The 20,711-nt window shown below is 52.9% G+C and overlaps 1 protein-coding gene, 1 long non-coding RNA gene and 2 other non-coding genes across 4 annotated transcripts in view; 2 read left to right on the top strand and 2 right to left on the bottom strand.

Moving 5' to 3' along the window:
- Window positions 1-20,711, bottom strand: part of LOC140904802 (uncharacterized) — a 491,655-nt gene that overhangs the window by 365,264 nt on the left and 105,680 nt on the right. The gene's annotated exons all lie outside the window — the stretch shown is intronic.
- Window positions 5,158-9,370, top strand: LOC140904805 (uncharacterized). The gene is made up of 3 exons (XR_012156657.1): window positions 5,158-5,243; window positions 7,369-7,482; window positions 9,121-9,370. It is a non-coding gene; the product is annotated as an uncharacterized lncRNA (long non-coding RNA).
- TRNAT-UGU (transfer RNA threonine (anticodon UGU)) lies at window positions 12,794-12,867 on the top strand. The gene has a single exon. It is a non-coding gene; the product is annotated as a tRNA-Thr (tRNA).
- Window positions 20,367-20,438, bottom strand: TRNAE-UUC (transfer RNA glutamic acid (anticodon UUC)). Its single transcript has one exon. It is a non-coding gene; the product is annotated as a tRNA-Glu (tRNA).

Genomic DNA, 20,711 nt, shown 5'->3' with positions numbered 1-20,711 from the left:
AGTGAGCTGTAGCTCACGAAAGCTCATGCTCAAATAAATTGGTTAGTCTCTAAGCTGCCACAAGTACCCCTAAACTTTTTTAGGTACAGAGGTACAGAGAAAACGTGTCACAAACTAGGCAACTGAGAACATGGGATAAACACAAGACCAGGGGGGATTTTATGTGGCTATTAAATAACGTTGAGGGTATTTTTTAGGAATCTTTGAGACGTACAGAGAAAACGTGTCACAAACTACGCAACTGAGAACATGGGATAAACGCCAAGACCGGGGGGGCTTTTATGTGGCTATTAAAGAACGAGCTGGAAAAGGGGGGACCGTTTGCCATATAAAATCCAGCCTGTCCAATACATAAGCAGAAAGTGATGGTCCCCCCCCCACGGCCCCCGTTCACCTGGGCAGCAAGGAGCCCTCTGAGGGGCTGACTGGAGGGGGCGGGGGGGGGGAGGTGGACGGCTCCCTGGGGGCGGGGAGGGGGCGGAGGGGGGGGGGATGGGCAGGTGGGGGGCAGAGAGTCACTTTCCTGCCCCCCCCCCCGCCCAGCGGTCTCCCACTCACCGGAGCACGGGGGGGTTAATGACGGGCCCCACCCCGCACAGACCCCGGAGGGGAGCCGCAGCTGCTCCTCCGACAGATCCGACACGAGGCAGCGCCTGGTCTGCTCCGGGCTCCGCCCCCAGACGCTGCCCCGCCCCCGGTCTGCTCCAGGCCCCGCCCCCAGACGCTGCCCCGCCCCCGGTCTGCTCCAGGCCCCGCCCCCAGGCGCTGCCTCGTGTCGGGTCTCTCGGAGGAGCAGCTGCGGCTCCCCTCCGGGGTCTGTGCTGGGGGGGCCCGTCATTAACCCCCCCGTGCCCGGCCGGGGGGGGCTTTTTCCAGCTGGGACCAGCCCCTGGCTCTGCCCGCCCCCGACCCGGTGAGTGGGAGACCCCGCGGGGGGGGGAGCGCTGGTGGGGGGGCAGGGAAGTGACTCTCTGCCCCCGGCACGGCTGGGATTGGGGGGGGCAGAGACTGGGGCCCGGCGGGCGGGGTCCCTTGGGGGGTGTTGGGGGGAGAAGCCGGAGTTGCGGGGGGTGGGGTTTGAACTGTCTCTGTGCAGCCAGGAAATTCCCGGGGGGGAAGTGGGGGGCGGCGGGGGAGTTAATTGGATCCCCTCCCCCCCCACGGGCACAAATGCCCCCCGGTTTTCCCCTTTTCCCTCTCGGTAGCTCCCACGTGATTGTAAACTCCCCCCCACCCCCCCATTGATCCGCTCTCTGTTCTCCCCTGATCCCCCCCCCGTCTCTCCCTCCTCCTCACATGTCCATTGAAACTCCCCTTCCGTGGTTGGTGGGTGGATGGGGTGGGGGCGGGATTTCCTTCCCCCCGTTTTATCCGCAGCGATTTGTCCCGGTGTCGGTGGGAAGTTGGAGCCTGGAGCCATCCCCCAACCTTGCTGCCCCGGCGTGGGGGTGGGAGGAGACGCCGGGTCTCTGCCGGGGCGGGGAAGGGAGGGGACGTGTCCCCCATGGGGCTGCCCCCAATCCCGGCTTCCCAGTCCCACTTGATGCCCCCAACTCCGCACCGTTGCCCCCAGCCCCCACCTGCCCATCCCCCACTACCGCCCCCTCCCCGCCCCCAGGGAGCCCTCCAGCTCCCCCCCCCGCCCCCTTCAGTCAGCCCCTCAGAGGGCTCCCTGCTGCCCAGGTGAACGGGAGCCGGGGGGTGGACCATCACTTTCTGTTTATGTATTGGACAGGCTGGATTTTCTATGACAAACGGTCCCGCCTTTTCCAGCTCGTTATTTAATAGCCACATAAAATCCCCCCCGCCCCGGTCTTGGCGTTTATCCCATGTTCTCAGTTGCGTAGTTTGTGACACGTTTCTCTGTACGTCTCAAAGATTGATAAAAAAAGTTTGCCTCACTTTTACTCTAGTTGTCTACTTCTAATTGAATATGCCCCTGAGAGCTTTCCCTGTCTCTGTAATTATAAATTACGACGAAAATCTCAGATTTACACCTTTTCTCAGATTCCTGAATATGGATCTCAAACGTTTGCCAATGTTGCCCATTTCCGCTCTATTCATTCACCAAATAGTGGTGGGAAATACACTCACCTTTTACCTCCTATCAACAACTGCTATAAAATCCCTCTCATTTTCCACTTTCCTCTCTATAATTTGCATAAATGGATCCAAAATCCCTCAGATTTCCACCCTTTCTCTTTCATTTCTGAACACTGATCTCAAATCTCAGTTTTCCCTCTTACGATGTCATCATCAAATGTCAATTAAAAATCCTCTTGGGTTTGGGGCTGTTCCCCATGTCTCTAAATCCTAGCAACTTGTCCTTCTTTGGGGGGAACCTGTCGCCCTGAGTCCTTCTCCATCCTGGTTGGGAAATTAACCCCCCTGCCACAATGATCATCTTTCCCTCGCCTTTGAGAATCATTTGTTCCCTCCTTTCTCTCTGTTAAAAATGTTTGCTGATAAAAGAGACTAGCCATAGATTCAATACCCATCAAAGCCAGGGGCCTCCCCCTGTTTGGGGGATGGGTGGATCCCAGTTGGTAACAGGAGACTTGGCTGGACCCTTTTCTTTTCTCCAGCTGGCACGGGATGAGGAGGTCCCTCTGAGTGCAGCGTGGTTCAGAAATATCCCAAACCCCATGACAAAGGGTCTCCGTGAGGGGGGGCTTCCCGCAGTGCAAAGATGTAGCCAACTCTGGGGTGGATCCACGGTGGCCATTATTTGCTCGTGACAGAGTATGGAAATTTCTTACTTATTTTGGCCCTCCATGGCTTCCCTTCTCCTGTTAAAGAGGCGTCCCCCCGGGCTCCCCCTGCCTGTGTGACTGGCCAGCAGGGGGCGGTGATAACTTTCTATACACTTACCAGACACTGTGAGGGAACACTGTTCCTGGGGGGGGCAGGTGTCTGTGTGGGGAGATTGCAGCGGGAGCTGAAGGGGCATTGTGGTAGGGGGAGGCCTCTGGGTGGCTGGGCAGGGGGGACCCTAGTCAGGTTAGTGGGTTCTGGAGGGTTTGGGGTTTCGGGGAGTAGTTCTGATGTGCCCAGCCCTAAGGCTATGGGTCCTGGAGGTGGGTATGGCTGGGGGCCTGTTGGCTGCAGACCAGTGGGGGTGGGGGTCTCTTGGGCAGGTGGGGCAGGGGATTAGACGCTGCCTGGTGCTGTGCCAGGGGCTCTGTCTGGGATTGCCCAGCTGGCTCCTGGGACCATTGCCATGCCCAGTGCACAGAGCTGTGGTGGGGCGGTCCCTGGCGCAGAGTGAGGGGTCCTCCTGTAAAGTGTCAGGGGGTCCTGCTGGGAGGAGGAGGGGGTCCCAGGGAAATGGGCTGGCAGATCCTGTTGGAGGGCAGGTGGGGGTCCTAGGCAGGCAATGGGGAAATCCCAGGCAGGCAGTGAGGGACTATAAAATGACTCTACAGTAACAGCCCCCCACCCCATTTTTCCTGCCATTTGCAGGAGCAAATCCAGCCATGGGGGAGCAAACAACCCAGGAATGAGAGTTTCCTAGCAGACAGGCATGGAGAGGGCACAGGGAAAAGGAGATAGAGAGACTGACAGGGTCCGTGGGATAAAAGAGTTTTGAAAGAGATTTCCAGCTCTCTCATCTGCCCAGACAGATGTATTACTGCACTGTGGGGAGAATCACTTTCCTGTGGACAAGACGAGGATGAGAGAGAGGAAAACCCAGTTCCTGACTCCATGTCCCTCCTGCTGGGGTGTGGCTGCCGTGGGGTCAGTGTCAGAGGGAATCCTCGAAAGGGACTCCTTTGGTTCTGCTTTTTTCTAGGATTGCGTTCAGATACTTTGTTTTGGGATGCGGGAGAGAGAAAAGAGGTTAAAAGTGTGTCTGTGGGCTTAGCCTGGCAGGAGGGGCCAGGTCTCTGCTGTAATCCAGAGATTGAGTAGAGAGTTGTCACTTTGGATGGGCTATCACCAGCAGGAGAGTGAATTTGTGTGGGGGGCGGAGGGTGAGAAAACCTGGATTTGTGCTGGAAATGGCCCAACTTGATGATCACTTTAGATAAGCTATTACCAGCAGGACAGTGGGTTGGGAGGAGGTATTGTTTCATATTCTCTGTGTGTATATAAAGTCTGCTGCAGTTTCCACGGTATGCATCCGATGAAGTGAGCTGTAGATCACGAAAGCTCATGCTCAAATAAATTGGTTAGTCTCTAAGGTCCCAGAAGTACTCCTTTTCTTTTAGCATTTTCTCAGCACGGCAGAATCTCGGATCTCGCTCTGCAAGGAAAGAGCCTGGGGAACCGTGATGTGAAATGAACTAATGCCCGTTCCCAAACCTCCACAACGGCCCTTCTCGCCCGATCAGGCTGCAGAACGACGCTCACGTTTCGTTCCGGTTCATCCCATCCTCCCATGGGACAGGGGAGCGACATAGCTGCAGGGGAGCCAGCTCAGGTAGGGATTATTGTGGGGGTTCTGATCTGTTCCTGCAGGAGGGAGAGGGATAGCAAATACACGGGAGAGGGGAAGGTTTTCACCGTCTGGTTTGGAGGTTGGAGCGGGGACAGGAAATTCACAGGGTGGAGAAAGGGAGGAGACCAGGGGGTGGCAGACCTGCTGGGAGTTGTTTAATAAGTGGCCTAGATTCTTGGAACAGACCCATGAGGTTCGGAGGTGGAAATGCTCCAATTTGGTGAACAGAAAATAACGCACGTAGATGGGGCTGGGAAAAAGGACCAGACTCCTAGTGCTGGAGCCTGACCCAACTAACCAGTGGGTGCCTTTAAATATGAAGGGGGAAGCCACCAGTCAGGCTTAGGGGAGATTCTCCTGCCTCATATCCAGCTCCTCACAAGGAGGAGGGTGTTGGGCTTCCTACAAGAGATCTCTCCCTAGACTCTGCTCGGGGCAGCATCTCCGGTATCAGTCTGTGGCTAGTAGGTGTGTGATGGATCTGCTGGGAGAGAGGAGGGGTGTCTCTTCGCCCCCTCACCCTGGTGTTTCCTGGGTGGTCTGAGTGGCGTGGGGGTGGGACTCTGTTGGCTGCGGTCCACCCAGAGTTTCCGTTTGATTGGCTCCTCTCCCCCGTGAATAGTGGGGCTGTGAGTGGGGCAGCAGGTCCTGAGTGTGGGGCTCTGGCTCTTTCAGGGGCCGGTGACCTTCGAGGAGGTGGCTGTGTATTTCACCAGGGAAGAGGGGGCTCTGCTGGACCCCGCTCAGAGAGCCCTCTACAGAGACGTCATGCAGGAGACCTGTGAGAATGTGACCTCGCTGGGTAAGGGTTCCTGTCTCCTCGGTTCTTGGAAGGGGAACTGAAGAGATGAGGTTCACGCCACCCCCACAATGCCACCTCTGCTCTGTCCTGTTCCAGCATCACCCCAGCATGCCAGTGACACACACACGACCAGAGACCCTCCCCTGCTGCAGAACGCTGTGGGAAGAGAGCACAGGAGCAGAATCGCACAGTGTCAAATATCTCCTGTTTGCACAAGTAAAACGGGGGGTTAGGTCCAGCATAACGAACAGAAGCTTCCTACCCCTGGCCTTCTCTCAAACCCTGAGCCTTCTCCACCCAGACCAGAAAGTGCTTGGGGTGTAAGAAGCAGGCTGCTGGGGTCAGAGCGGCTGGTCCAGGGTTACTGATCACACAGACCTTGAATGCTGGCTGGAGGAATCCAGACAAGGGAGCTCCAGCAGCAGACCATTGAAACTCAGCCAGGATTACAGATGACACAACTCCTCACTGCTCCGGATTGCCCCGTGCATGGGACAATGGCCTCGGTTGCTGGTGAAAATCCTTGAGACCTGGAGAGTTGCTCCCCTCATCCGCATGTGCAATAGCCACAATCTCTCTTCTCTGCAGACTTGGTTTTTTGAGTCCCTCATTCCTGAAGTCACATGACCCCGATTCTTATTTTTCACATTCTGCTTTTCTAGACTATTTAGAGTCTGTTGCTTCTGAATGATAGTTTCTAATTTCCCAATATTCTCCACACCCAGGGATTTTCCTACTCCCTCCCATTGCACTGGACTCACTAGGTTCCCTGGTATTTAAGAACGGCCACACTGGGACAGACCAAAGGTCCATCTAGCCCAGTGTCCTGTCTTCCGACAGTGACCAGCGCCGGGTGTCCCAGAGGGAATGAAGAGAACAGGGAATCATGAAGTGATTCATCTCCTGTCACCCATTCACAGCTTATGACAAACAGAAGTTAGGGACACCATCCCTGCCCATCCTGGCTAATAACCATTCACGGACCTGTCCTCGGTAGATTTCTCATGATGTTTTTTGTTTTTTGTAACCCTATTATAATCTTGGCCTTCACAACGTCCTCTGGCAAGGAGTTCCCCAGGTTGACTGTGCGTTGTGTGAAGAAATACTTCCTTTTGTTTCTTATAAACCTGCTGCCTATTAATTTGATTGGGTGATTCCTAGTCCTTGTGTTCTGAGAAGGAGTAAATGACACTTCCTTCTTTACTTTCTCCACAGCAGACATGCTTTTATAGACCTCTCTCATATGCCCTCTTGTCTCTTTTCCAAGCTGAAAAGTCCCAGTCTTACATATCTCTCCTCATACAGAAGCTGTTTCATACTCCTAGTCCGGGTTTTTTTGCCCTTTTCTGAACCTTTTCCAATTGCAATGTATCTTTTTTGAGATGGGCCGACCACATCTGCACACAATATTCAAGATGTGGGCGTACCATGGATTTATACAGAGGCAAGTTATGTACTGTCTTATTATCTGTCCCTTTCTTAATGATTCCCAACACCCTGTTCGCTTTTTGACTGGCTCTGCACCCTGAGTGGATGTTTTCAGAGAACTATCGACAATGACTCCAAGATCCCTCTCTTGAGTGGAAACAGCTAATGTAGACCCCATCATTTTATATGTATAGTTGGGATTATGTTTTCCAATGGGCTGCACTAGGTGCTATCCTGACATCTAGGACTGCTGAGATCCTGCATTCAGTGATATCCCTGCCCTTCCTGTTCCCTTTCTCCACTGAACCCCACCAGCCCATTCTTAGTGTTCCCAGCTTCCCCAGGACTCTCTCATTGTGTCTGGACCTCTCTCTCTCTGCAAGAAGCAGTTCCAGGGAGACTTGTCCTCTGTCTGGAGTCTTCAACTTCTGGGACATGGATTTACTTTCTCTGTGTTTTAGGAGATGCTTTGAAATTGAGTGTCTGTGACATTAACCACAGTGCAATCTTGACTGGTTGAACAGCTGTTTCCCCTCAGTTGCCCCTCAGTTCCCCTCAGTTGCGTTTTCAGTCAGGACTCCCCAAGGCACACCAGGTCACACTAAGCACTGAAGTGAAATTAATAGAATGTTTTGTTTTTTTATGACAAAGTCTTATGCAGTCACCTGAACTCCTTTGTTTTCTTTCATCTGAGCAGGGTTTCCCATTTCCAAACCTGATGTGTTTTCCCAGCTGGAAGAAGGGGAAGAGCCATGGGTCTCAGAGCTCCAGGGTTCAGAGGAAAGACAGACCCTGAGAGCTCCCTGCAAAGGTGAGGAAACATGAAACCAACTCAGAATCTGTAAGTGCCTGAAGGAAACATCTGGGCTGCCCTACGAAGCCCTTGGGAGGTCACTCAGTTCATTATTGTCCCGAGCAGGGGTCATAACCTCAGGGTAACTATAGCTCATGGCTTCCTGTAGATCCTAGCAGACATCAGGCAGTAGCTTCCTCCCTTCCCCCCATGAATTTGATGGGATGTGAAGGCTGAATTGATCCCCTCCTCTCTCCCAGTTAGGGGAAGTGTTTGGAGGAGTTCAGTTCCTGCTTTTATTTGACCTGTCTCCAGCACTTCTTTTCGTTGGCCTTCCCCTTTCCATCCCTGTTTGAGGTTTCTGTCTCTACCGCAGCAGGTGATGCGATGGCATGTGAGAAAGAGGAGCAGAATTCTCAGCAGGAAGATGCTGGGCAAGTGGATAAACACAGAGCATTATCACGATGCATCAGACGATGCTTTGACTTCTTTAATCCTATATCAGAGTCGCTATGCCTGGAGATGAAAGTGTCAAAAACCTGGAAGGGGAATTTGATCCCAAGCACCGTGTGATCATTTGGAGTTTAAATCCCAGGTTCCATCAATTGGTAAAGCCACTTCTGGCAAGGGGGCTGTTTTGTCCCCCATTATGGGGGATGCTAGGTTACTAAAAAAATTTTAAATAACCTAACTAATTCTATGGCATGGGGAATGGTCCCCTTCATGATGCAGATGTTGAGGAAATAGAAGTGGGTTTTTTATTGAATTTATCCTTTGTAGGTGCTAAAAAAAGTGTATGAAATGAAATCAGTGTTGGAAATCTAATAGCTGCAGAAAAATAGCTAGTTTTGAATAGAAACTCCAGCTCTGATAACTAACAGGCCTGTAACCAGTCCCTTGCCTGGAATTGTGCCACCAAATTAAAGAAAAGCCGGGCATGTTTCAGGAAGCCATTCCTCACTAACACTGCTGAGATTTTGAGTGCTTTTGTAAAGGATTCTACTTCAGGGAAGTGTACATTTACCCTAACCAAGGCCAAGGATTTGGAAAGAACTGGGGTTGAATGAGTACACGCTCCGTTCTTGGTTTCCATCCCAGTAAAAGAAGCTATGGTGACCAAAGCCCCAAGGAAAATTGTTTGTTTGTACAACTCACTGATTACAGATCCAAAGCATGCCAGGGTTAGATTGAGAACAATCATCCTTCACTATTTGGATCCAAAGAGAGAGAGTGCTTCATAGGACATTCCCTCCTCATGGATTCCAAACTGGGTGCCTCATTGGATAATGTCAAAGTCAGATTCAGGACTCACATAATTTGTCAGACCATTCTGTTTATTAGCAAAGCACTTTGCCAATGCACACAGATATGTGAGCCCCCTGCAAAGGCTCAAGCTAACATATTTATACAGATAAGCCAATTTAACATAAGAGACAAAAGGAAGCAGAAACTGACAAATATACATACATATCTTACTTGCATACGAATGTTTACCAATCTCCCAGCTCAGTAGGAGCTCTAAGTTAATTAGTTTGAGGACCCATTGTCTCACACTCCTTAATGTTTCTCTTCTTGACAACTATATTTCAACAAACCCTTCAAGTAGCATTTCTTTAATGAATTCTAATTTCAATATAATTCATTCTATTTTCACAGAAACAAGGACTTTCAGGCTGTGGAAATGATGGTAACCAATGAGGCAACGAACGTGTCCGGTTCCAGTTTCAGACTTCCAGATACTCGCATGTTGAGTCCTGATTCTCTGGTTTTGTGTCTGATGCTCCGGCTTCACAATAAAGCTGATGTTGGCACAGCTGCCCCCATGTAGCTGCTCTGGTGTAGCATGCTATTACAGATGCTCTAAGCCAATGGGAGAGATCTCTCCCGTCGGACTTCATTAGTCCAGCCCCCTCAAGCTATATGTCCTGCTGACGTAGCGCTATCTACAGAGGGCATTTGGGCTGTGTAACTACATTGCTGAACTCTGGATTTTTCACACCCCTGAGCAATATAGTTATACCGATAAATGCCTTTAGTGTAGGACAGTTTTCTCTTGTGTTTTATGCATTTACATCCCTTCTCCTCTACCTCCTCCTACTTTGAAAGATTAAAAAGTGTGAAAAGAGAGATTTTTTTTTCCTCGTGATGCAAACATTCCCACATAGGAGACCCCTTCCACCAACACACATGGCAGAAGAACCAGCGATATGTGAACTCAGAGAATTGGTTGGGACCTACGTTGGGACAAACCAGAACTAGAGCCAAGGTTCAGTTGTTGGCAATGGGGATTAAAAGGAAATGAACTCATATGACAAGAATTTGAGCTCTTTGAATATGTTATTGTTTCCAATGAAAAAGAATTTATTGGTTAAAGAGTAGGAGACTAATTGTGTGATAATCTGAATCACTTTGTAAAACAAAGTGTCTTGTTTAGTGACAGCTGATCTTGAAAAGTTAATTTGCTTTAATTTACCCCCTGTAGTGTAAGGCGTTCTGGTAGAAAACCTCACTCTAATGGTTGGGGTGGAAGAATGTGTGTGAGAATGTATAAGTGAATATTGGCCCAGGATAGATTTTAAATTTTTGTGTTTCAAATAGAACTTATTTTGCTTAGTTTCAAAGTCTATTTCTAGTGAAAACAAAATTATTCAAAGAGACAATTTGTAGAAGTTTTTCAAGTTCTTACACTTCCAGTGTTTGAAGTATAGACAGAGCCTGAGACAGACTGATCCCCTATGGGAAGTTAGTCATGACATGAATTCCAATTTTGACCCATTTCCCTATATGTGAGGGAGGTACTAGTATGGAGGGCTGGGCCAGCTGTCCGATCGCCTGGTTCCTCAACTGTAGCTACAGCTCTTAGGACCCACCTACCCAAAGACTGAGAGAAATGGAGAGTTCCAACCATTGTTATTTTAGTATCTTATTGTTCCTTTCTCTGTTTTTTGTGCTGGCCTTTCTATTATATCAGGGTGTGACGGTATAGCTCAGTGCATGTTGTGACAAAGCTCTGTCCTTGTCTCTATGGGTCCCACGTTTCCTGGTGGATTTTGCTAGCCCCAGAGGCTCACTGTGACCCTCCACATAGCCCTTCTCTCTCTCTAGAGGCAAGGGCCACAGCTTACTGAGCCATCGTAAGCCAGCAAGGGAGGTGAGGAGAAGCAACCCTCCCTCGCACAATCTCTGTTTCCCAGTATCCATGATTAATCAAGAAGGAGAGGGGAGGGGAGGGGGGAGCCCGGGCCTACCCTCTACTCTGGGCTCCAGCCCAGGGACCCTAATAGTAGCAGCTATGGTAGCTGACCTTTGGGAAATAGGACGTGTACAATTCCCTGGGCCGCTTCCCCACAGCAGCCCCCACTCAGTATCTCCTTCGCTGTTACCTCAGGGCCTCCTTCCTTGCACCTGATGTGGATTTGCACTGCTTGGTTCCTCCAACAGCACGGCTTCCTCCTACAGATCCTGACACATGCGCCTCACTGACGAACTGGGAGGCTTTTCACTAGTTCCAGCCAGGCCTTGATGGGCTTCACGTGTTCCAATCAACCTAGCTATCTCCACTGCTTTCTAGAAGGATCTTAATTGGCCCCAGGTGTCTTGATTAACCTGAAACAACTGCCGTTTGGTTACTATGGTACCAAGGATTTGTTTAGCCTGGGGCTAAAATACCTGTTCCTCACTACTTAACTATAGCCGTCTTGCCTTGCCCCGTCACAATGTGTGACAAAAGCTTATTGGTGCCAATTGGCAAAGGGGTCACTGTCATTCACAAGCAACTCCTGTCTCAGACCTGACAAATTCACCACACCTAGGACCCAGAGCAGGGGTGGTGGAATCTTCCTTACAGTGGGGGGGCCACCGGCATCCGAACTGTGACGCCCCCATGACACCCCTTTCGCCCCAGCCCTCACTCACTCCGCCCCTTCTCCCTGAGGCCCCAATCTCACACCGCCCCTTCTCCCTGATGCCACCCCTCCCTCCCTCCGAGGCCACACCCACAGAACGCCTCTTCCCCCAAGGCTCCACCTTGTTCCCCCCTCCGTCGTCCGTTCTTAGGGCTGCTAAAAAGTGCTGGGCCCATGGCCCTCTAAACCCCCCTTGTCCTGCACCCTGACACACAGCCAGGCAGGCAGCAGTGTGTGTGAGTGTGTGTATGTGACAGAGACTGCTGGGCTGTGCTGAGCCAGTGCGGGAAGTGGGGGCTGATGTCGGGGCTGTCCCGCTCTCCCTGACTCAGGACTGGGGTGTCCCGCTCCCCCTGACTCAGGACTGGTTGCTTCCAGCAGCTGTCTGAACTTAGGGACAGCGTGCCAACACACTCACTCTTCCACAACACACACGCTCCCCGAACACACACATTGTCTGTCCCCAACACACACACACTCTCTGCCCACCATGCCCACGGCAGCTGAAAAGCAGCTGGCAATCGAGTCGGATGCCCATGGAACAATGGGATAGAGAAACCTGCCTCGTGTGGCTGCCCACGAGGCATTGCAAACCCTTCCCAAAGCACCCTGCGGCCAGTTGCACAGTGGGATAGCGTCCCACAATGCACTGCTCTCTGTGGCGATCCAAGAGCTGCTAGCCTGGATGCGCTCCGGTGACACAAGCAGCCTAGTGTGGACATGCAAAAACGACTTAATTAAAACGCTTTAACTAAAGCAGCATAACTCTGTCGTATAGAGACGTAGCCTGGCTCCCACTGGGGCCAAGGATGCTCAGGCCCTGAAACTGAAGAGCCACAACTTCCTCTGGGCAGGTGCCTCGTGGGAGGGGCAGAGAGGTGTGAGCGGTTCTCAGGGCAGGTGAGGGGAGGGGACAGAGAGGAGTGTGTGGCAGGCTGGGCAGGTCTCATGGGAGGGCTCAGAGAAGTGTGGGTGGCGGGCAGAGTCTGTCTCAGGAGAGGGGGCAGAGAAGTGTGGGTGGCAGGCAGACCGTGGGGTAGGGAGCGGAGAGGCACGAGCAGCCGGCAATGAGGCCTTGGGGGAGGAGAGGAGCGAGCGAAAGGTGGACCAGCAGGCCTCAGCCAACGGAGACAGAGTGGGTGGGAAGAAGTCCCCCTGTTAATCCAGTGCTATCTACACTCGGATTAGGTTGGCATAATGGCATTGCTCAGGGGGGTTAAATTTTTTACCCCGCAAAACAATGTCATTACACTGACTTAATTTTGTAGCGCAGACTTGTCCAAAGAATCACACACACACCTTGGGAGCAAAACTTCACCTGCTTCTCTGCTTTACAGAATCCAACACAAGCAACGCTTGTCCGGGCGTGGGGGGCGTTGGCAGGGAGTCAGGTGTGGGCAGACACCATACGTTAGCCAGAGACGGGCACCATGGCTTAGCTGGCTAAAGCACCTGTCTTGTAAACAGGAGATCCTGGGTTCAACTCCCAGTGGTGCCTTGTTGAGTGGCTTTTGGGGCACCTGGTACTGGCTGCTGTCAGAAGACAAGATACAGAGATAGGTGGACCTTTGGTCTAGCCCAGTGATGCTGGTTTTGCTGTTTAAATTACACGCACAGGCACTGATGATAGAGTGACTGAAAGTTTGGGTGTTAAGAGCTGATAGGTCAGTGGTGCAGTCCCCTCGCAGATGACCCCCTCCCCCTGGGACAGGGGCAGGTCCGAGCTCTCACACCAAGTGGCTCATTGGGGCTGTGTTAGCCGACGGCCAAGGATGTTTGGTGAGGTGCCAGCTATGCCCGTTTATACCATCCGTGACTTTAACCGCTTGGACGCACTGTCCCTTCGCGGCGGGCAGCCTGGGCTAGGCTGACAGATGCCCCAAGGTCCTAACCACCCGTGACTTTAACTGCTAGAGCTCAGAGCTCCTTCGCAGCGGGCAGCCAGGATTGACTGACAGGTGCCCCAAGAGTTTGCCCCGTGGAGGCGGCACAACTCAACACTAGGCTCTTAGTACTCTCACCTAATGGCCAGGCTTTAGAGCCAAAACGGCTGAGGTTCTTTAATTGTGTCGGCTGCTTTACAGTAAACCAGAGAAAACAAGTCAGGCTTATGCACAAATGGTTACCAAAATTTATTAAGCTAGATTCTAATCATGTGGTTACAAAATTGCTAGTGCCTACTTATTTAAATGTAGAGATGTTACACACACAAACAAGTTACAAAACTGAAGCCACAATCCCAAAGAAAGAAAACAAAGTATAGAGCTCTATTTCAAAATATGTGTACACGAAAGATAGGAGATCAGGTGTGGGTGCTTCTTACCCTCCTTGCATCTCTCGATTCCAGCGGTGCCAAGCCAGGATCGGTCACTCAATTCCGCGGAAAGACGAATAAGGGACAAGGTGTAGGGACCCTCTTAGCTGCAGAAGCCTTGGGAGGCTGTCACTTATCTGACCTGCAGATAGATAGTGAAAAGCACTCCAAAATCATGGTGCTGTAGGTCCCCTACTTATACCTCTGTACTCCTTTATTCTCTTTCTCCTTTCTTATGCCAAATTGAGGCTGGTCTGTCGGGGTGACGCCAGCTTTCGCAAGAGTAGTTTACACTTGCAAAGGAGAGAAACAATAAGTTTCGACTACTGGACACTTCTTTTATCAGGGTAAATATTTTCCCACCTAGGATGTTGGTGTGAGTGCATCAAGCTATTTAGTAGGGGCTAAGAGCCATGTCTGTCACAGGGCCTCTGCCTGCTGTGAGCTTAATCCTTGTATCTGTTCCCAGAGGCACATTGTAGCAGCACACCTGTGCTCTCACAGCTTCAAAGGCTGTGCTGGAATATATGTTAAGTGCCCTGTTCCAGCTTCCTCCTGTGTTTCCAGCAATGCTGGTCTGAGGCCGGGGGGGGGGGGCGCTGTCTGTCTGGCTACACATTCGGAGGAGGTGGCAAGCCCTCTGTGAAGAAAGAAGTGGTTCGGGACTATTTAAAAAAAGTGGACGTGCACAAGTCCATGGGGCCAGATGAGCTGCATCCGAGAGTGCTAAAGGAATTGGCGGATGTGATTGCAGAGCCATTGGCTATTATCTTTGAAAACTCATGGCGATCGGGGGAAGTCCCGGAAGATTGGAAAAAGGCTAATGTAGTGCCCATCTTTCAAAAAGGGAAGAAGGAGGATCCTGGGAACTACAGGCCAGTCAGCCTCACCTCAGTCCCTGGAAAAATCATGGAGCATGTCCTCAAGGAATCAATTCTGAAGCACTTGCATGAGAGGAAAGTGATCAGGAACAGTCAGCATGGATTCACCAAGGGAAGGTCATGCCTGACTAATCTAATTGCCTTCTATGACGAGATAACTGGCTCTGTGGATGAGGGGAAAGCAGTGGACATGTTGTTCCTTGACTTTAGCAAAGCTTTTGACACGGTCTCCCACAGTATTCTTGCCAGCAAGTTAAAGAAGTATGGTCTGGATGAATGCACTATAAGGTGGATAGAAAGCTGGCTAGATTGTCGGGCTCAACGGGTAGTGATCAATGGCTCCATGTCTAGTTGGCAGCTGGTATCTAGCGGAGTACCCCAAGGGTCGGTCTTGGGGCTGGTTTTGTTCAATATCTTCATTAATGATCTGGAGGATGGTGTAGATTGCACTCTCAGCAAATTTGTGGATGACACTAAACTGGGAGGAGTGGTAGATACGCTGGAGGGTAGGGATAGGAAAGAGAGGGCCCTAGACAAATTGGAGGATTGGGCCAAAAGAAATCTGAGGAGGTTCAACAAGGACAAGTGCAGAGTCCTGCACGTAGGATGGAAGAATCCAACGCACCGCTACAGACTAGGGACCGAATGGCTTGGCAGCAGTTCTGCAGAGAAGGACCTAGGGGTGACAGTGGACGAGAAGCTGGAGATGAGTCAGCAGTGTGCCCTTGTTGCCAAGAAGGCCAATGGCATTTTGGGGTGTATAAGTAGGGGCACTGCAAGCAGATCGAGGGACGTGATCGTTCCCCTCTATTCGACATTGGTGAGGTCTCATCTGGAGTACTGTGTCCAGTTTTGGGCCCCACACTTCAAGAAGGATGTGGATAAATTGGAGAGAGTCCAGCAAAGGGCAACAAAAATGATTAGGGGACTGGAACACATGAGTTATGAGGAGAGGCTGAGGGAACTGGGATTGTTTAGTCTACGGAAGAGAAGAATGAAGGGGGATTTGATAGCTGCTTTTAACTACCTGAAAGGTGGATCCAAAGAGGATGGATCTAGACTATTCTCAGTGATAGCAGATGACAGGACAAGGAGGAATGGTCTCAAGTTGCAGTGGGGGAGATTTAGGTTGGATATTAGGAAAAACCTTTTCACTAGGAGGGTGGTGAAACACTGGAATGCATTACCTAGGGAAGTGGTGGAATCCCCTTTCTTAGAAGTTTCTAAGGTCAGGCTTGACAAAGCCCTGGCTGGAATGATTTAGTTGGGGTTGGTCCTGCTCTGGGCAGGGGGTAGGACTAGATACCTCCTGAGGTCCCTTCCAACCCTGATCTTCTATGATTCTATGACCCTCCTCCAGGAGAGACAGAGCCTGGCGTGTGCTGGAAGAAGCGGGGAGCTCTGGTGCCCACAGACCCGTCCTGTCAGCTTTCTCAGCAGCAAAGAAATCAATTCTCCCTGCCCCTGAGCAACCCACCCACAGCTAATGGCAGCATTGGTGGGGGGTCCCAAGCTTTGCACCAACGTCCACATTTCAGACCTTCCTCTCATGGCACTTTCCATGTGAATTAGGACAAGCAAGGTGGGGAAGCTCCATGGGGTAATAGAAACCAGGGCTGCAGGGAAGGTTTGAACTCACAACCCCAGCAATATTGCCCTTTGCACTAACCACTTGCACCCCTGCAGGGGCTCCTTGGACAGCGCTGGGAAGTCGGCCGTGATCCGTCTCTGTGGTTCGCACCTTTGCCTGGCAATTGAAAGGCTGCCGGTTCAAACCTCACTCAAGGTGTGGCTTTCCAGCAATGAGACTCCAGTCCATTTTAACAGGAAGAAAATCTCCTCTATTCTGGTTTAGCCCCATTTGACTCCTTCTACCCGTCTTCTTCCTCCCCCATTGGTCCCTTTCCTTCCCCATTGGGGCCATGCAGAGGGGAGCCCCAGTCAGTCTCTGGCACCGAGAGGCTGTATCCCATAGGGGGAGGGAGGGGTCGCTGTAAAGCATTGATAATGGAGAGGGGAGGGGTGTGCGTGGTTAGGGGGAGAAAGGCTGGAGAACTAACAGTGGGGCCCAGAGAGATTCCCCCACAGACTGGGGAGATCCCCTGCTGCCCACCATCACCCAGCTCTGGGAAGAACAACTTGGGATTGCTTGGGGAACCCACCTTTAAAAACACAAGTGTTCCATGCTAGTTACATTTGAATAAGACCAAAGCCGCCTCAAACCCAGTGTCACAGTCACTGGGACGACTTCGTCCTGACATTTTACCGGCCGCAGCCACAAAGCGAGTCAAATTACGGCTCCCGTTCGGTGTCAAGGCTCACAGACGAACCCAGAGTCTTTTCCTTCCTCAGGTTCTGCCGTCATTTCAGTGCTGGCCTGTTCCGAGATTCATCGTTGTGCAAAGCAGCGTCAGGCCCTGAAACTGGGCGAGCCCAGAGCAGAGGCTGCCTTCATTTAACCCTCCAAAAACCAACCCGTCAAAACGTGGATTAGCACCCATGCTCCTCCAGCCGCAGGGGAGGCGCCTCATCTGGGCCCCTGGTGCCCATGCTCCAGCAACATAAGACCATGGGGGCCTGGCTCCACCCAAGTCCGGGGGCCAGTGTCTCCCCCAGCCCCACCTGCTGCCCCCGGGCAATTTAAAAGGGCCCGGGAACCCCCACCGCCATCACCGGCAGCACAAGGGGGCTAAGGCGGCTTCCTGCCCACCCTCGCTCCGTGTAACCCTTCTGCCCGTCAGAGTTGGCAGCAACAAGGACCGGGTTCAGTATCTAGGGGATCCATTCCAATAACACAGTGCAAACCGGCTCGAGCCCCCACCCAGTGACCTGGGACAAATATGTACCACTCCCGCTGGGCGCCTCCCAGAGCCAATCCTTCCCCTCTCCCAAGCACATAGTCTGAGTGTAGCAAAAAGCCTTTTAATAACAGAGAGAAACAATGTGGCATTATGTTGGGGAAACAGCACCAACAGGATTCATAGCACAACCCACGAGCAAAAAAAAAAACCCACCCTAAGCAAATTGGGGCATGCCCTTTCCCTTTGGTTCTTGAGTCCAGCAACCCCAAATTACCCAAAGTCCCAAAAGTCCAATGACCCAAAAGTCTCTGTCCCTGGTCAGGGCAGCCCCAAGGTTCAAAAGTTTATCTGCAGAGCTTTACCTCCCAACCTGGGTGGAGATGGGGGCGGGGGTAAAAGGCACCTTACATGATCTGAAGCTGACCGCCCCACAGCCCCATAGGCCTCCGCTCCACCAGCCGCCCCACGAACGGCTTCGCTCAGCTCCGCTCCGCAGCCCACCAGCAGCTCCCGCCGTCCCACGAACTGCTCCACCAGCCTGTCCACGAGGCACTCCAGCCGTCCCGCAAACTTCTCCACAATAGATCTTCAGGCTCCCCCACTACTTAACACAACGCTCAGTGATTTCGGCTCTTACTCAGTTCAGCTCTTTGGTGAAGTCAGCTTGTAGTAGGGGAGCCTCAGTGCTGGGACACCATTAGCCCGAAATGAGCTTAGCAGCCTGTAACTAGAGTCCTAACGGAATCAAAATTAGCTCTGAGATTCCACAGTGGAGAGAAAAGGAAGAGCAATTAGCATGTAAGTCCATCACCAAGGGACCCATGGCACCAAGTATTAATACTTGTCTCCAACCTCTCTCAATTCACAGAGTTTTGGAACCCATGACCCTTGCCTAGCGAGTGCTACTTAGTTGATGGTGAGTCCCTCCATCATAACAAAAGGCCCAGTACAGTTCCCAGCACAGTTCCCATAATCAGGGTAATAACAATTTATTCTTCCTGCCCCAATAACAGAGACACTGGGGATCCCACAGCAGCCAAAGTGAGCATTTGGGCAGCTATGGCCTCGTTCTAGGCGGGGTGGGTGTGCCTATGCAAATGAGATCGGCCCCTGAAGTTCTTCTCCACAACTTGCCAGACCTCACCACCAGATGTCACGGTGAGGCTCACCCTGACACTGCTTACACTCCGTGTGGCCTGCCAGTCTCGGAAGCGGCTGGCGCGTCCCTGCAGCCCTGGGGGTGGGGGGATCTCCACACGCTGCCCCTGCCCCGAGGGCCGACATTGCCATCTGTGGCAATGGGAGCTGCTGGGGTGGTGTCCGTGGGCAGCGATGGGCAGAGACCCCCCACCTAGGAGCTGCTGCCAGAGGGGGGTGTGGGTCGCTTTTGGGAGATCCCTGAGGTAAGAGCTGCATCCTCACTCTCTCCCGCATCCCAAGCCCCAGCCCAGACCCCAACCCCCTGCACCCAAACTCCCTCCCAGAGTCCACCCCCTGCACTCCCTCCTGCACCCTACCCCCATGCCCCAGCCCAGAGCCCACACCCCACACCCAAACTTCCTCCCAGAGCCTGCGCCCGCACCCCCTCCTGCACCCCAACCCCCAACCCCAACCCAGATCCCGCACCCAAACTTCCTCCCACAGGCCTCCCCCGACACCTGCTCTCGCACCCCAACCCTCTTCCCCAGCCCAGAGCCCACCCCCTGCACCCAACTCCCTCCCAGAGCCCGACCTGCACCCTCTCCTGCATCCCAACCCCCGACCCCAACCCAGAGCCCACCCCCTGCACCCAAACTCCCTTCCAGAGCCTGTGCCTGCACCCCCTCCTGCACCCCAACCCCCTCCCCCAGCCCAGAGCCCACCCCCTGCACCCAAACTCCCTCCCAGAACCTGGCCACCCCACCCATTCCTACACCCTAATGCCCTGCCCCAACCAAGACCGCACACCTGCACCCAAACTGCCTCCCAGAGCCTGTACCCCTTCACCCCCTCCCACACTCTAACGCCCTGCCCCAGACCAGAGCCCACACCACACACGCAATTCCCTCCCAGAGCCTGCCCCCACACCTGCTCCTGCACCCCAACCCCCTGCCCCAGCCCAGAGCCCGCACCCTGCATTCCCTCCTGCACCCCAACACCCTGCCGCAACCCACAGCCCACACCCAAACTCCCTCCCAGAGCCCAACCCCTTTCCCTCTCCCTCCCATACCCAAACTCCCTCCCAGAGCCTTAGGCAGATGTGGGGGGAGGTGGACGGGGAGGCAGGACTTGGTCCCATTCTGGAAACCACCAAAAATTGTAGAAACCTGCCGCCCCTGTCCAGCCCAACCTTCTGCGGGTGCCCCTCAGGCCCCACCCATGCAGGGTTTGAAGCTTGCATTGCTTAAATTCCAGGACGCTGGGGGACTTCAGCTCCCCTTTGTCCAGCGGGAACCTTCACCCCACTCCCAACCAGATACTTGTCCATGGGATGACTGTCGGGGGGCTGGACCCCTCTTTGTCTTTTCTCTCTGGGACAGGCCAGGGTACCTAGAACTGGGGTATCTGAGCACCCAGGACCTTCTATGGAGATGCCCTTCTCCTTCCCCTTCTGTGGTCCCATCTGTCATTGACTCCAGCCTGTTTTCTATCCATCATCAGCACCATCCCAAGCCAGCTGCACCCGCCTCAAAAAGACAGTGTCCCCTGATGGGTGTAAATCACTGACCTCTCTCCTCTCTGAGCACTGACTGCCCCTCCGTCTCCTTGCCCCTCAGTCTGGGCAGACGGGACCTTTCCCTCCAGGGCTGGAGGATTCCCCCTTCTCATCCGCTACTGTCCCAAGCCGCCCCTTGGGTGGGAATCTTAAATGTACCAAGGTGACTTAGGAGCAGAAACCCCCACAGACCTTTCGTGCAATGGGCACCTGCCACGCACTGAGCAGGACTGAAACTCCTGCTGGGAGACTGCTGGGCCACATCCCCTCTGGGCCTGAGCAAAGCAGCAGGGTGAAAAGAGAACTTGGAGATGCTGGGGATCGAACCCAGGGCCTCATACATGAAAAACATGCGCTCTACCACTGAGCTACAGCCCCAGACGGGGGCTGTTTGGCATGGGTTACACTCAGAGCCCTCCTGTTTCCAGAGCCTCCAGGGGCCTAACGGCAGCATGGGGGACACATTCCCTGCTCTGAGGGCCAAACCCTCTGTCCTGGAGGTTGCTGGTTCTCAGGGGTCACTTTGCAGCAGGGCCAGTTTCTCTGTGTGGGGGAGAGAGAGGGCCTGCCCTGGACTCCGGGTGCAGAGATACACTCGGCCCTCTCCCCTGCATTGACTGGCTGGAGCTGCCAGCCCCTGCTGAAAGGTAA

The sequence above is a fragment of the Lepidochelys kempii genome, unplaced genomic scaffold, assembly GCF_965140265.1.
Source record: "Lepidochelys kempii isolate rLepKem1 unplaced genomic scaffold, rLepKem1.hap2 scaffold_78, whole genome shotgun sequence".
NCBI lineage: Eukaryota > Metazoa > Chordata > Testudines > Cheloniidae > Lepidochelys > Lepidochelys kempii.
The sequence above is the reverse complement of the archived record's forward strand: the minus strand, read 5'-3'. Positions and strand labels throughout refer to the sequence as shown.